Source organism: Sminthopsis crassicaudata, chromosome 3 (genome assembly GCF_048593235.1).
Source record: "Sminthopsis crassicaudata isolate SCR6 chromosome 3, ASM4859323v1, whole genome shotgun sequence".
Taxonomy (NCBI): Eukaryota; Metazoa; Chordata; class Mammalia; order Dasyuromorphia; family Dasyuridae; genus Sminthopsis; species Sminthopsis crassicaudata.
Genome location: NC_133619.1, coordinates 230,399,465 through 230,416,354, shown reverse-complemented (window position 1 = coordinate 230,416,354; position 16,890 = coordinate 230,399,465).

Sequence of the window (16,890 nt, the reverse complement as noted above, 5' to 3'; positions counted from 1 at the left end):
ATAGATGTATGTATATACACATATATATTTCTTTATCAGTGTTTCTTTTTTCTGTTTTTTTAAATAAAATATGTTTTTAATTTAAGGAGCAAAATGGAATATTAGAAAGTCAGTTATTACCCAAGTAATTAAGCATCGACTGTGTTTTAGGCATAAAAGTCACTGCGAATAAAAAGAAAGACCAAAATATCTGCCTTGTTTTCAAAAGTTTACATGCTAGTGAAAAAGAAAAAAAAATGGAAATGATTATGTATAAACAACATATATGAGATATAAATTGGAAATAATCAATAGAGAAATAATCAGACAAAATCCTATGCATATGGAATTCCTTCCTCTTTAGAAGATCAACAGAAGGAATTTCATTTGGATTTTCTTATTCTGTTAGAATTCTTCAGTTCTGGTCTCCATTCTAAAAGTTTAAAGAATAGGGTTTTTTGTTTTCTTTTGTTTTGTTTTTATAAAAGGCAACAGCAGTAGACAGTTGAGTCTTCAAAACATGAAACATTTCTGGCGCCGACCTTCCATGCCAAAAGACAGACTCCATGCCTCATCATCCCTTTGCCAAATTAGACCCTAATTGTTTGTATCAGCAGATTTCAAGAAAGGCCCCAGGGTCATACTGAAAGAAAATTAGTCTTCAGAAACCTTAGAGGTTCTCTCTTTTGAGTCATCAGAACAACAAAATGTAAAGTTAATTACTACCTGACCTCCTTGAAAAGAAATTTCTACTCATGATGCAACATCATTAGTAGTCTTAAGCCAAAATCTCATTCAATGTCTGAATGTAAGTATTGTGTAGTCCAATAATGACCCTTCAGTAAGGCAATTATTCTCTTAATTGGAAAGTTTGTATTTTGTGTTTCTTTTTTATAATTCCACAATTAAATTGTGGGGCTTTGGGGTGGTATTCTTTGGAGTGGATTGCACATTTAGAAGTAATATGTCACAATACTACAAGATGAAAAAGCTCCATGTTTTCTCTAAGTCCCTTTGGTATGACAAGTTCCTTCCTTTGCAGTTACTACTTCAGGTCAACCCATTGAGAAGGAAGAAGAAAAGAAACTTCAAAAAAAAGTTCCATTGTAAATGAGGGAAATTACAAATTCCACCAAATCCATTTACCATCAAATTGCTTTTCATATTTGTTTACTTGCCACTAACTACAAAAAGAGAGGGCTTAAATCAAAAGTTGGCTTTAGAATAGCTTTATTTTCTATTGCTTATATTTATCTACATCACCTGAGGTTCCAATTCCTCCAGAAGTTATATGTGTATAAGATTTAAGATAGGATAAAGACATAATAACATTCACCTTTCAAACAGGCCATTCATATCAGCTGGATTTTCACTATACAGTAGAAGAGTCACTCTAAATAGATGAGAAATGTGCAAAGAAAGGAGAGCATTTATCCAGATCACTGAAGGATTTCATTATTGCAGATCACTTGAGCTATAACATATTACAAGATGGCTAGTGCTTTTGACAGAAACATTTGAAGTATCACAAGTTGGGTGGAAAAATATATAATGGATAAGTTTGTCTCAAAATCTGGAAGATGTGTTCAAACCTCTCTTTTCCAAAAGATGATAGCTGTATGACTCAGAAATTCATTCAATCTTTCAGTTTCCTAGGGAATTCTCTAATGTGAAAGGCTAATTCCTAGTTACACTGATAGACAGGTTTCATACCCTGACGTTTCCTCCTCCTCTCCCAAAAATCCTAATATGTGAGTGATTTCATAGGAAAAAAAAGATAAATTATCAGTAAATAAGAATAAAGGCCCTATGCTAATGAATTAAAGTACTACTAAATAATATCAATAAATGCTTTTTATTAATACGTTAATAGGATACATATAGAATATATAAACATGCATATCCAAACTCATCATAATAACACCTAGTGATCATCACAGAAAGCTGCAAAGTACATTGTCTGGCAATGATGGGAAAACAAGACCATGGGCCATAGAGATTTGAGAAATTTAAACAAAATGAATTCCCTTTTTTGCCTCAAGTATATTACACATCAGTTATGAATAATAAACATCATCTTCTGCATTGGGAATACGACAACTGCCAAAAGGATCTGGAATTTCCTTAGCCTAAAGAACTATCCACACCAATGAATATCTCAAAGATTTAGTAAATAAGTCTTTGGACTTTGTCTGAGGCAAATATAGGTAAAATAATCTGCCCAGGCACTTAACATATAAAGGAATATTTGAGGTTCAGTCTTCCTGACTCTTAAAAAAGTCTTCACAACATAATTGCCTTAGTTTTCAGAATCAAACATTATGTCTCATTGATTTATTTACTGTTTGAAGATAGGATATACAGTATTAATGTTTTGTAAGGATTTTTCTTTCCCAATGATTCCACCAAAGCTCAAGTCTTTTAAAGTACTGAACCTTTATTTTATGACCAATTGAGTTAGCTAGACTGCCCTACTAATATGAATTCAGTTATCAATCCAATTTTTTTTTCTTTTAATTCAAAACCTGCACTTTTAGGAGACTAGTAATTGCTCCTTTGGAGAAAGAACTATTAGAATGATTAATATTTTATTACTAGAGTATTCTAAATTTCCAAGAGGAAATACTATGCTATCACAAAGTTTCATCATTAATAAATCAGATTTGAATAGAAACAATTATTTATCAGTAATAGAGGAAGAAGGGATTTGGAGACTGAAATATCTTTTAAAAATTGATTATATTTCTACATTGTCCTAGACTATATCTAAGCTTAGATTATTCTGATCCATTCTAGGACTTATGGATAAAATACTGGGGAAAAACAGTTTCTTAAATTTTCTATGGTGCAAAAGATTTGGAATAGAATATTATGCTGATCCACTAGATAAGATGTGCATTTAAGGATTCCTGGAGCATGGCATTTTTGACTTATGAGAAAAATAATTTTTCTTCCCCTTTAAAATGTCCCTTTGAACTAAGACTTGTTAAAACTAGAATAAATAATAACAATGGCAGTTGTATTTTTAGTTTTTAAAATAGCTAAAAAAAAACCTTTATGTCTCCAAAGTCTTTGTGCTTCTGAATTGCCCTTGCAAACTCTTAAAATTCTAGATTGAATTGTAATTCTTAACAAGACTGCCCTCTACTACAGCTTAAACTTGATTTTCCTCTATTAGGTGAAGGATGCTCAGACAACATCACATTAATTTGGGTGGACAATGAATTTTATCTAATTCAGCAAGCAAGCCTTTGTTAATTAGGCCTCACAGGAGGAGTGATTGCAAAGACCGCCTCTAACTGTCACTGATCAATACTCAGAGCACAAGCAGTTCTAGCAGTCAATTACTCCGGCTTCTGAGGAGAAGAGAGGGTTCTATTCTTGTTAACAATCTTGTACTTTCCTAAAATTCATCAGGATTTCTTTGCCTTTCCCATCAAGTTTAACTAGTTGCATACAAAGAATGCTTCTTCCCCTCTTTCTACTCCATAAATGTGCTGGAGGGGCAAAAGAAACAAACAAAAAAAGGTTCTCTGCCACCTTGAAACACTATTCAGGAGTGTCTCTTGCACCTCCCAAGTTTGAGCCTGATTGATGGGGAAGTCTGCCTGCTGACAAAGCTAACAAAGATTTGCTATTTGATCTGAAAGATATAAGCTCTATTTGATGAAGCCCCAGGAGAACAAGTACCAGGAAGCTAATTTAATGTAATACTGTTCTACAATTTCTTAAGAAGGAAAAAAAATTAAAACTTTTTTCTTCTCTGGTTTTCATCTTTAAGGGCTATAGAAACCTATGCCTTTATATCTAGATATCACTTATCCTCTGACTTCAAAATCTACCCTTTCATTTTGTAGCAGCAACCTAATCCCCTTTTCCTCAGAAGACTCTGTTAAGCTGTCATAGTTGACTTTCAGTATGAGGAACAATGCAAAGAAACACCATCATACACTAAATAAAATATAGTGCTTCTCTGACACATACAAAACAAATTACATTTGGCTGGGCTAAACAGTAGTCTCAAGAAAAAAAAAAAAAAGGCCAATGCTAATGGGGTGGAAAGTATCATTGTTCATTTAAACAGCTCATGCCAGGAAAGTAGAAAGGAAAACATGTGACATCTCAGTCATAAGCTGTGATGCATTGTGACAGAACTTTTTTTTTTTCTTCTTGAAGTTCTTCTCTAGAGTTAGAAACATTGAAAGGTAAAATAGTTAACTATTCTTATGATAAAGAGACTCTAGCAGAAATAGTCATACTTTGCATTTTAAAGCTTTCCTCTTAAAATTAATTATAAACACAAAGAAAAAATGTGATGTACTAGAATTTAATTCATTTCACAATGTGGAAAATGCTGTAGTATATAGCTATATCTGGATAAAAATCCATTTGGGTATAAAGTGTTATATAATTGTAGAAGGAAGGTAATGTAATAAAATTGAATATGCACTTGATATGGAGTAGTAGAATATCTATGTATGAATCTATGTTTTATTTTCAATAGAAAATTATAGATTATTAACATTTTTATAGATAATATTCATAGTCAAGTGTTTTTATTTTAAGGCTTTTTATATTTGTCAAAGTCAGGTGATTTTTCAGTTCTCATTTTTCTTAATTATATCTTCAAATGAAGTAATACTTGTAAAATGCTGAACATGGTACCTAGTACATAATAGGCAAATAATAAATATTTTCCATTCGCTTTCCCTATGTGTAATTCACAGAGTTATGTTGATATCTAGAGAATCATGGAATATTTGAATTGTAATGGACCTATAAGCCATCTAGTTCAAATATGTACCTTAATTAAAATCTCTTTTATATCACTCCTGACAAGTGATCAATCATCCTGTTCTACTTTGGGACAGTCCTTGTTTTTAGAAGGTTTTTTTTTTTTCTTATATTCAGGTAAACTTTGCATTTCCCATCATTATGACATTTTGGGTTTACAGGTGAAAGGGATATTGGACATTATTTAATCCAACCTCATCATTTTACATGTGAGCAAATTTAGAACCCCCACAGGTGAAGCAAAAAATAACATTGCATCAGCAGTAAGTAACAGAGCTAGGATTGAATTGAGGTCATCTGATTCCAAATCCAGTGTCTGTTGTCAATTTATGGCTTCTGTAATTTCTATGCATTTTTCTGCCCTCTGACATCAAGCAGAACAAATTCAATCTCTTTTCCAAACAACAAACTTTCAAATACATAAGACAGCTCTTATGCTTCCACCCATGTCTTGTCTTTCTTCTGTACCCAGATGCTTCTCTTGATGTAGCTTGAATAAGGATCTCAGAGAACAATACAAGGAAGAATGGAGTACTACAAGATAGGACACAGTTTAAGCCAGGAGTCAGCAGAGAGAAAATAAAACAAGGCAGTGGTTACTGAAAGGAAATATAATAAGAAGAGAAATCAGGGAAGATGGAAACAATGCATCCACTGGAATCCTGGGTAAATAAAGTTCCCCAAACTAGGAGAGTTTTATAGGGTTTTTACCTAGATAAAACAGGACTAGGCATTAAAGGGGAGGAAATGGAGAACCTCCACCTGTTGTGTTTTTCAAGGTTGCTGATTAGCATTGATTTATACTGGGGGCAGGAGCAAGGTAATACCTGAGAAATTGGTATCCTAGTTAATATTTTAATTCCCCAAGGCAGGGAAGGGTACTAGAATGTTAGACTCTGGGTGTGTGTGTGAAATTTGTTTAAGTTTCTTTCTTTAGAAAGATGAGAAGGCCACTTTAATCCTTATTTATCTCAAGGCCTTTGCCCAAGCTATTTTTTCTCATAGACACATTTCAGCTGATCGATATCTTTTCTAAAATGTAGGATTTAGACATAACACAGTCATCTAAAAGTGGTCTGAGAAGAACAAAGTGCAGATCTACTCATTTCTGGATCCTGTCACCAAATTTCCTTTTATAATTGCAAAAGGACTTCTCTTAAAATAATTAAATTGGAAAAATGTTTGCCAAAAGAAGAACTTGAGTTAAAATACTGATTTATCCACTAATATGTGGATCCAGGAAAGTCAATCACTCCTGAACTCAACTTCCTTATCTAAGAAATGAGGACATTGGATAAGAAAAGCACTGAACATCTTTCCAATTTAAAAAATGTTTTGGATCTAAATTTTTCAGAATTTTTAAAAATATGCATATGTACCTATTCACATGCAAGAAAAAATAGTATTAAGACTTTTGATATAGATAATCTAAATAAGGGCCTTCATATAAGGCCCAAAAGAAAGTCAAGTTTTCAATTCTTTCACTATCATAATGTGTGTGTGTGTGTGTGTGTGTGTGTGTGTGTGTGTGTCCAAAAAAATGTTGAATTGTGGATTGTCATAGTGAGAACTAGAACACCAAACGCTAGAGAGCCAGACTTATACACTGTCACCTTAACTTATATGGCTTCCTATGACATTGGGTAAATAAAAGCATGATAAGATTATTAACATGTGCACACCCTTTATACTTTCCCCTAGTAATAGAAAATCCATACAAATTAAATTGTCTAAAAATTAATCTAAAAAAAAATAGACAAGATACTGGTAAATCCAGGCAGGGGAAATAGGAAGTGAGACAGAACTGAAAAGTACCAAATATTTAACCTCCAAATCCATCCTCTGTGAATCTATTCATTTTAAAAAACCATTTGTTTCACTTTTTTGGCAAAAGTCTAGTTATATTCAACTATAGCAAACATCTTTAAAAAAATCTATGAATCCAAAATGAGAGGCTATGAGAATATGGATTTTATTTAGTGACTGTGATGTGAGTCTGAAGACCAAAATCATCTCTCATGCCCCAACTACTGCCACTGATGAATTTCTTTTCGAGGAATAAGTGCCATAAGGCCCAGTCTGCCTATACTATATGCTTGACAAGAAGCTACTTTTATTTTAAACCATTTTTCCATTCTGAAATTGACATATTAGGAATCTCTTTTTTGGATTAACAAGCAAGGTATTAGGTATTGTTTTAGTAAGTCTCTCAAAAATGGATATATTTGAATAAGAAAAGAAGACACTGGTGACTTCATTCTTTGTTTATCATCACATCTTAACTACTTGTGAAGGTACAAAGAGTAAAAGAAAAGCATGAATAGAGGAGTGCTAACATTCAGCAATTGTGTATAGGTTTTTCCAACTATAACATTAAAAAAGATAGTTCGAGAGGAACAGAGAAGCAGCACAATGTTATTGCAGGAGCATTCTCATTTAGAGGGACATTAAGATAAAGAAAATCCATAATAACAACACAAACCATAGGAACTTTCATCTCCCAAAAAGCAGGAGTTGGAGTTTGAGTCCAGGAAGACTTAGAAAACTTCAGTTGATTAGGAACACCAGGCCAAGCCATGCTACAGATACAAAACCCTAGTCAAGAAGGAGCCATCCCACTTAGTAAGTGCAGAGGCACCAAGGACACTGCTGGCTGTGGGCACCTGCAGGAGGGGGAAGCTCTTGTTTTGGGGTTCCAGATCAGAAGGGAGAACTGAAGTGAAGCCCCCAACCCAGAGTTAGAGATGCTAAAACTAATAAGTCTCATTTAAAAATAAATAGCAGGGAAAGAAAATTGCCCAACCATAGAAAATAACTACTAGAATAGGGAAGTCTTCTTCAGAGGAGGACATTAAATTAAAAAATAAACTCTCTCCTACTCAAAAGAGTAAGGTAATGACTATTGGACCAGAAAGAATTGTTAGGAGAACTAAAAAAAATAAAAAAATAAAAAATAAAAAAACTTTAAAAATCAAATGAGAGAGGTTGAGGAAATTTTTTTTAAAATAAAATATTAAGTAGAACCATCCAAAAAACCCAAAAAAGGTTATGAAAAAAAGTCAACCAACTAGAAAAGGAGATCCAGACGTTAAAAAAGAAAATAATAATTTGAAAATTCAAATTTGGCAAAGGAAAGCCAGTGAAGTTATAGTCCAAGAAATACATAATGAAAATAAAGACGATAATGTGAAATACCTTACAAGAAAAACAACAGATTTGGAGAACAAATCAAGAGGAAACATAAAAAATAAATGGAATATCTGAAAACTATCATAAAAAAGCCTTGAGAAAATAATGCAAGAAATAAAGAAAATTGTCCTGAAGTGATAAAACAAGAAAGAGGAGAAACTAGAAATACAAAAAATCCACCAATCATTACCTCAAAGAGTTCTTATAAGAAATGTAGATAAATGTTTATATAGAATAATTTTACATATATATGTGAGTGTATACTTAACCATAGTCATCTCTAGTGTTTGGGAGAGAAAAGATAGGGAAAAAATGGGAAAAAAAGAAATTTACATGATAATGTTGTGATATATATATGAAAGGAATAGCAAGTTTTGCTTGTAGATTTTGTTTCATGTGCTAAATTTTGAAAACCTCATATCAAAAAGAAAATTTTATAAGCAACAAACAAATAAAAAGTAATTTAATATGTTGGAGCTATGATTAGAATTGTATCAGCAGTTACAATAAAAGACTACAGGCCCTATAATATCAAATATATTGTCAATCAAAAGAATAAGGCCTATGACTAAAAATATATCCAGTAAAACTAAATATAATATTGAATGGAAAAAAAACTCTTAAATTTAATGAACTCACAGATTTTCAAGATTTTATCTCAACCAGCCTTGAACTTAATAGAAAATTTGATATACAAGAGCCAATATCAAAGACTAATTTCAAGGACTTAAGAACAAACTGTTTATATTTTATATGTGAAATTGTAAATGTTATATCTAAGATTGACATAAGTAATTGAATACTTCAAAAGAGAAATTGGAGAAATTTGGACATCTAAGAGATATGTAGATATGGAGATAGAGTGAGAAAACAGGGTGAGAGAAAACCTAAAACTCCATGTCCAAAGTGTCACAAGGGCTTCCACTGGGCCTCCAAATGTAGATTGACCCAGGGAAATGAGAAGTAGGGCCCAGCTCCAAGATATCAATCAAAGGATAGGTGGGGCACGATTGCAAACTGAGGTTACACCCAAAGAGCCTTTAGAAGGTCAGGTTTCTGATGTGATCTATCAGCCCAAAAGCAATCACATGGAAGAAAGGGATCAGTCAGCCAAAAGGCAATCAGATTGCAAAAATGGAATACACTTGGGGAGAATACAGGCCTTTTAAACCAACAGGGCACTGGGAAATGAATATAAATTGTTAGCACTACTGTCTATCTACCCACATTATTTATACCTTCAGAATCTAATACTTAAAGTGCAACAAGAAAATTAGATTTACACACATATATTGTATCTAGGTTATACTGTAACACACGTAAAATGTATGGGATTGCCTGTCATCTAGGGAAGGGAGTAGAGGGAGGGAGGGGAAAATTTGGAAAAGTGAATACAAGGGATAATGTTATAAAAAAATTACTCATACATATATACTGTCAAAAAATTTTTATAATTATAAAATTTTTAAAAATAATAATAAATATATATATATATATATCAATAGTTATATGTATATATACATACATATTACATATCTACATTTATCTCTTTCTTCCATATATTCAAACATTCCATTTAATTTCTATGTTTATTTTATAAACACATTAAATTACTTTTTCTTTCATATCTATAGAATTTCTGGGAATTTTACAATTTTAATCACTGCTACTATAAATTTGGATGAAGTATGTGATCTACGTTAGTCAGAAAGTATTTGTCCTAAGACTTTTCACAAGGATGTTCTCTTTAGGTATCTATAGGGATAAATACAAATTGAAGAGATGTAGATTCTCCACTCACTGAACTTCTGGAATTTTATCTCAATGCTATCAATTAAATAACTCCTACTAATAAAATATCAGTTCCTTCATAAGGTCTTTGCTAAAAAATATGTAATTAAAGCATTTGTTCCTTTTGTACCCCATTCAGCCCAGTTTATGATCAGAAATTTCCCAGTTTGCCTTTGATTTATTATGATGAAATATTCATTTGACTCACTGCTGGAATTAAATACAATTATACAATTCTCAAAAAAAAAAAAAAAAAAAAAAAAAAAAAAAAAAAAACAGGGCTGTGTCCAGTACAAACAAACAACTCCAATGTAATTGCCAGATGATGAGAAGAGATTTAGAAAGTGATAAATAGAAGGAAATTAGATAGGTTAACTGCCTGGGAGAGAGGGTTTGTTTGTATTTTAACAGACAGAAGGAAACAGATGAAGAAGGAAATAGATAGGTGGCAACAAGCACCTGGAGAGAGACAGAAAAAGAGAAAAACCTCAAAACAAAGGAGAAGATCTAAGAAACATCTGATATTGAAAGAGCATGGCTGATAAAGAGATTGTTAAAGATTCCCTAACACAAGATAAGACTGTTAAAAATTTTAAAACCAGCAGGAATCATTGGATTTCCTAACATAAGATGAGACTATTGGAGGACTTAAAACTTGCAGGAATTATTTGATTTTTGGCACATGAATTAATGGACAATGGACTTATGGACATGTATAAATTTTCAATTTATGATTATTTGATCATGTTATTTGTTATGTGTTATGTTACTATGTTACTATGTGTTTATGTAATGTACGTAATTATGTGTAATACCTCCCATATTGATGGGTTTAAGTTTCAAGGTCATGACCACCCTATGTTCTAAATCAAAAGAAAGGGGGAGATGTTTGGTTCTTACTAAGTGCTAAGTAGGTACTTAACAATTCTCTAGTTCCCACCTTTGGTTCTGGCCTTTAAGGGGAGTTTACCCCTTTGAACTTCTGAGGAGGAGTTTATATATGAAAAGAAGTTTACACAACCTTTAAAATGAGCAAGTTCATTGGTTGAAGTAATTTTCCCATAAGCCCTTGAATTCTCACATGCCCACACTCTGGGAGGATAAAAGAAGCTAACATTGAGCAAGGAATTAGTCTACTCTAAGACAGAGTTGGGATAACTCTCTGGAGGAAGAAGAGTATAGTCTGGGATTGAGTTAAGATAGCAGATCTCCTCCCAGAGAATGATAGGTAGTTTCTGGAGACAATAGAACATTACACACAGTAAATCAACACATGCTATGTTCACTTTTTTTCCTGTGTTTTTTTTTTTTTTTGTGTGTGTGTGTGTGTCATGATTTTTCCCTTTTGTTCTGATTTTTCTTTCCCACCATTATTCATAAAGGAATGTATAATTTAAAAAGTTAATATGTGTGTTTATATATACATACATATGTATGTACATTTATAACCAGAAAAATAAAACAATTAGTAAAAAAGAACAAAAAAAAAAAAAAGCAGAAAAGAAGCATAGAAAGCAAAAATGATAACAGGAAAAATTAAAGCATAAATTCACAAGAGCACAACAATGTCAAAATGTCCACATCAGAAGCCTTAAAGAATATTATGAATTAGTTTCAAGCTCTAAAGTTCTTCTTGGAAGAGCTCAAAAAGGATTTTTAAAACTATAAAAGAGAAATAAAAGAAAAAATTAGGAAAAGAAATCAAAGTTGTATGTGAGAATTATAATTCTGTAAGACCTAAAAATAGGAAAAAGGAAGCACAAAAATTTACTAAAAAGCAATTCCTTTGAAAGTATAACTGACCAAATGAAAAAGAGATATTAGGATTAGGCAGGTGAAAGCTAATAATTCTATGAGATATCAAGAATCAGTCAGACAAAATTAAAATAATGGAAAAATATAGAAAAAATGTAAAGTATTTCTGCTCTGAAAAGAGATCTAATAGACAATTTAAGAATTATAGGACAACTTGAAAACTATGATAAAAAAGAAAAATCAAAAACAGTTATATTTTAAGAAATGATCAAGGAAAACTGTCTTGATGTCCTAGAATTGGGGAGTGGGGGGAATAGTTATTGAAATAATCTACAAATCATCTCCAGAAAGTTATCCAAAATTAAAGCTCCAAAGTCACATTGTAGTCAATTTGCAGAACTCCCTTGACAAGAAGAAAATAATGCAAGTAGCAAGAAAAAAAAAAAAAAGTCAGATGTTGTCAAAGAGCCAGAATCAGGACTATATAGGACCTTAAAAGATTGAAGGTCTTAGAATATGATATTCTGGAAGGCAAAAGAGTGTGTATTATGACCAAAATTGAATATAATCTTTCAGAAGAAAAGATGGATATTCAATGGAATAGGGGAATTTCTAATTTTTCTGGCAAAAATAATATAACTGAACAGAAAATGTAAAGAGGAAAAGGAAAAAATAGATTTTAATAAGTTTAAAATATTTATATCCATACATGGGAAGATGATACTTGTAACTCTCAAGAACTCTATCTTCTACCATCTCATTGACAGCAGTTTGAGGTGGGGACAAGATAGTGGATTAAAGCCCAGAAGCTACTTGAACTTCCCCAGTTTCCCCCCAAATCACATGAAACTAAGCCTCTAAACAGAGTCTGACAGAATAAAATCACTATTCAGCTCAAGATAGAATGGAAAAACTTTTTAAAAAGTCAGTTTCACTGGAGTGAAAAGGATGTTCAGGCTAGCTCAGATAGACTCTGGGAAAGCTGATAAGAGGGTCTTAATCAGAACAAATCATCAACTAAGACCTGCATTCCTTGTTCAGTAGAGGAACAAATCAGTAGGGCAGCTTCCAGTCCCAACTCACAAGGCAAACTCTAGGAAACCAAGCTGTTTCCTGAAAAGAACAGATAAAGGTAATCCCTGCAATACAAGGGACCCCTGCGCTCACAGGCAAGTCTTAGAGCTGCACTGGAAACTTGGGACAGCATTCCCTTTACCTTGGAACAGACTACATAATACAAAAACACATAAATCATCAGCATTTTTATATACTATCAATAAAGTTTAGCAGCAAGAAATGGAAAGAGTGATTCTATTTAAAATAACTGTAGACAATATAACATATTTAGCCTTTTACTTATCAAGACAAACCTAGGAAACAATATGAATGCAATTATAAATTTTTCATATAAATAAAGTCACATCTAAACAACTGTGAAAAATCAATTTTTTGAGGGTAATCTGAGCTAATATGATAAAATGACAATTCATCAATTCTCAGCCTTTTGGCTAAGATCAAGTGTAGTAAAAATGACAATTCTACATAATTTATTTATTTAGTGTGATATTTATCAATCTACCAAAAATGAATCTGATATACTCAGAAAAAAACAACAATAATAAAATTCATCAAGAATACCAAGGGAATTACTGCGGGGGGGAGGAATGTAAAAGAATGCAATCTAGTTGTGCCGATCTAAAACTCTTCTGTAAAATGACAATATGAGTGGTGGATTGATGAAATAGAGTAGGTATAAAATACACAAATAGTAAATGACAATAGTAATCTATTATTTGATAAATAGTCTTACTCCATTTCTAGGATAAGAACTCATTATTTGACAAAAACTGCTGGGGAAAGTGGAGAATAGTATTGTGAAAACTAGGCATAGACCAACATCTCACACCCTATACCAAATTAAGTTCAAAATGGACACATGGTTTAAACTTAAAGGGTGATCCCATAAGCAAAATATTAGAGATCTTTGGAAAATAGAAAAAAAATGTATATCAAACAAGAGATGGAGAATATCAAGAATTACAAAATGGATAAATTTGATTATATTAAATTAAAAAGGTTTTGCACAAACAAAACAAATGTACCCAAGATTAGAAAAGAAAAAAAAAGCAGAAAATTGGGAAAAAAATTTTACAACCAAAGTTTCTGATAAAGACATAATTTCTCAAACAAATAGAAAACTGAATCAAATTTATAGGAATAGGTTATTACCCAATTGATAAATGATCAAATCATATGAACTGGCAGTTGTCAGATAAATAAATTAAAGTTATCTATCTAATATAATCATATAAAAATGCTATAAATCACTATTAATTAGAAAAATGAAAATTAAAACAACTCCGAGGTATCATCTCATACTTATTAAATTAGCTAATATGACAGAAAAATAAAATGATAAATATTGAAAAAGATGAGGGGAAAATGGTGTACTAATGCATTGTTGATGGAACTGTCTACTCATCTAACAATTCTGGAAAGTAATATGGAACTATTTCCAAATGGTAAACAAATTGTGCATATGCTATGATCCATCAAGACCACTACCAGGTTTGAATCTCATAGAGTACATTAAAAAATTACTTATCTGTACAAAAATATTTATAGCAGTTCTTTTGGGGGTAGCAAACAATGGATATTGAGGGAATGCCCATCAATAATTAAAGAAGTTGTAGTTTGTGAATATAATGGAATTCTACTGTTCTATAAGAAAATATAAGCAGACAGGTTTCAGAAAAATCTGGACTTATATAAACTGATGCTGAATGAAGTGAGAAAAATCAAGAGAACACTGTACATAGGAACAAGTAAAATATGTAGTGATCAGTTATAATTGGCTTATAGCTATTCCCAGCAATGAAATGATTCAAGACAATTCCAAAGAATTCATGATAGAAAATGCTATTCAATTTAGAGAAATAACTATGGAGTCTGAATAGAGATCAAAGCACATTTTTTCACTTACATTTTTTGTGGCTTTTCATTTTTGTTCTCTTCCTTTTTTCACAACATGACAAATGTGGAAATGTGTTTCCATGATTGTATGTGTGTATCTTGTATCAAATTGCTTGTCATCTTGGGGAAGAGGGAAGTTAAGAAGGGAAGGAGAAAAAAATTGGAACTCAAAATCATATTAGAACAAATGTTGAAAAGTATCTTTCTATATAATTGGAAAAAAAAATACTATTTCCCAAAAATATAGTAAGAAGACAACACAGTGTGATAATTTGACTTTGAAATGTTACTTCTCCTAAAGTGATGCCAAAAGCAAAACAACAGAGTAGCATTATGACTTACAGTAACAACATCTGAAGGAAAACATTCACATCTCTGGATGAGAATCACTGCCTTAAATTACGATGGAAAAAGAATGAACGGACAGCCTTTCATCTAAAACACTAAAGCACAAAGCACAAGACTAGAATGAGATATCTTGGAAAATTCTATAAAGAGCTTGTGAATGATGTCAGAAATTTAACTTTGAAAAACTCATCTCACAATGATGATGAGTAGGAGTTTTGACAACACTGTCAAACCTTTCATATCTTAAATGAAATGAAATTCCCAGAAACCCTTTCTTTAAAACAAGTAGAATTGTATTCTGCCATTGTCATGCAAATTTCCCCCTCTGAGAGATCTATTTACATGTTTTAAGGATTCCAGGATAGAATTTCCCACATGGCTAACTGATTTCCTTTGTGGAATGGCTCAATATCATGGTGTTTTGAGGACATTGGGAGCACTATTTTTAAAAATTTTACATTTCCCTCATGTATGAAAAAATTCATGACTTTACTAATAGCTGTATAAAGAACTGTGAGAAATATACAGAGATATAGCATGAGAACTGAAGTTTTGAATAGTAATTGAAGGTCAAAGATTACTTAAAAGTTTGATCTACTCCTAGATCAAGTAGCATATAAATCTGACAACTGTCCAGTTTTAATGGTCATAAACACAAAATGAAGGATTTCTCTTATTTCTTATGCTAACCAAAACATTTTGTCTCATAGGGCTTCAGTTCCTCTCTCCATGGGGAAAGATTGCTAAACTAAATGACCATTAAGATAGCTCCCAACTATAAAGAACTCTGATTTCTGATCACTCAATAATTACCATTTTTAATCAAGATGAGAAACAATCCTTTTCAGGAGTCTCTAATCCTCAAATTCTTTTATTTTCTTAAGTCAACACATAAGAGGAAAATAAGATTTCTATCAAATTTAATTGGCATGCCAAAGGTTAGCCAAATAAAGGCAGGTATAGGAAACCAATTGTTTAATTATCCTATTCCTTTAAACTATATATTGGAGTCTTTATGTAGAGAGAAGAGAATCTGATGGAACAAATTTGTGATTCTTGAGGTCAAATTCTGTGTTCCCTTTATTTCTCTCAATGATAACACTAATTAGTAGACCACTTAATATTTATGGAATGAATAAATCTAATAATACCTCAGTATCTTTATGAACCTGTAATTAACATAGTATAATATTTAATGGAATAATACTATGTGTGCATATGAAGCAAAACAGTCCTTTTCACCCCCTCCTTTAATTATTTCATAGATCACTACCCACAAAAGCTCTTACAAATCTTCTCTTTTCTCCTCGAGACACCATATTTCCCAATTAATAAATGGTCAAAGTTTATGAGCAATTTTCAGATTAAGAAATTGAAGCCATTTATAGTTACATAAAAATACTCCAAATCACTATTGATTAAATAAATGCAATTAAATAATTCTGAAGTACCACTTCACACTTATCAGATTGGCTAAGATGACAGAAAAAAAAATGATATATGTCGGAAGGGATGTGGGAAAATTGGGACACTAATGCATTGTTGGTGGAGCTGTGAACTGATCAGTCATTCTGGAGAGTAATTTAGAATTATGCTATAAAATTGTTCATATCCTTTGATCCAACATTGTCACTACTGAATTTGGGTCTCAAAGAGATCATAAAAGAGAGAAACAGATCCCATATGTGCAAAGATATTTGCAGAATTTCTTTTTTGTAATGGTGAGGAATTGGAAAGGGAGTGTATATTCCATCAATTGGGGAATGACTAAATTAATTATGGTATGTGGAATATTATGGTTCTATAAGAAATGATGAACAGACTAATTTCAGAAAATCTTTTTAAGACTGACATGAATTAGTGGGTGAAGTGAGTGGAACAAGAATATTGTACATAGGTACAGCAAGATTGTGGGATAATAATCTTATGTGACATAATATTAAATAATATTATGTGATAATAATAAGCCATGATAGGCTTAGCTCTTCTTATTCCCTCTAAAATTTTTGAATTCCAATTTGTTTTCCTCCCTTTTTTCTTTATATCCTCTTTCCTCAATAT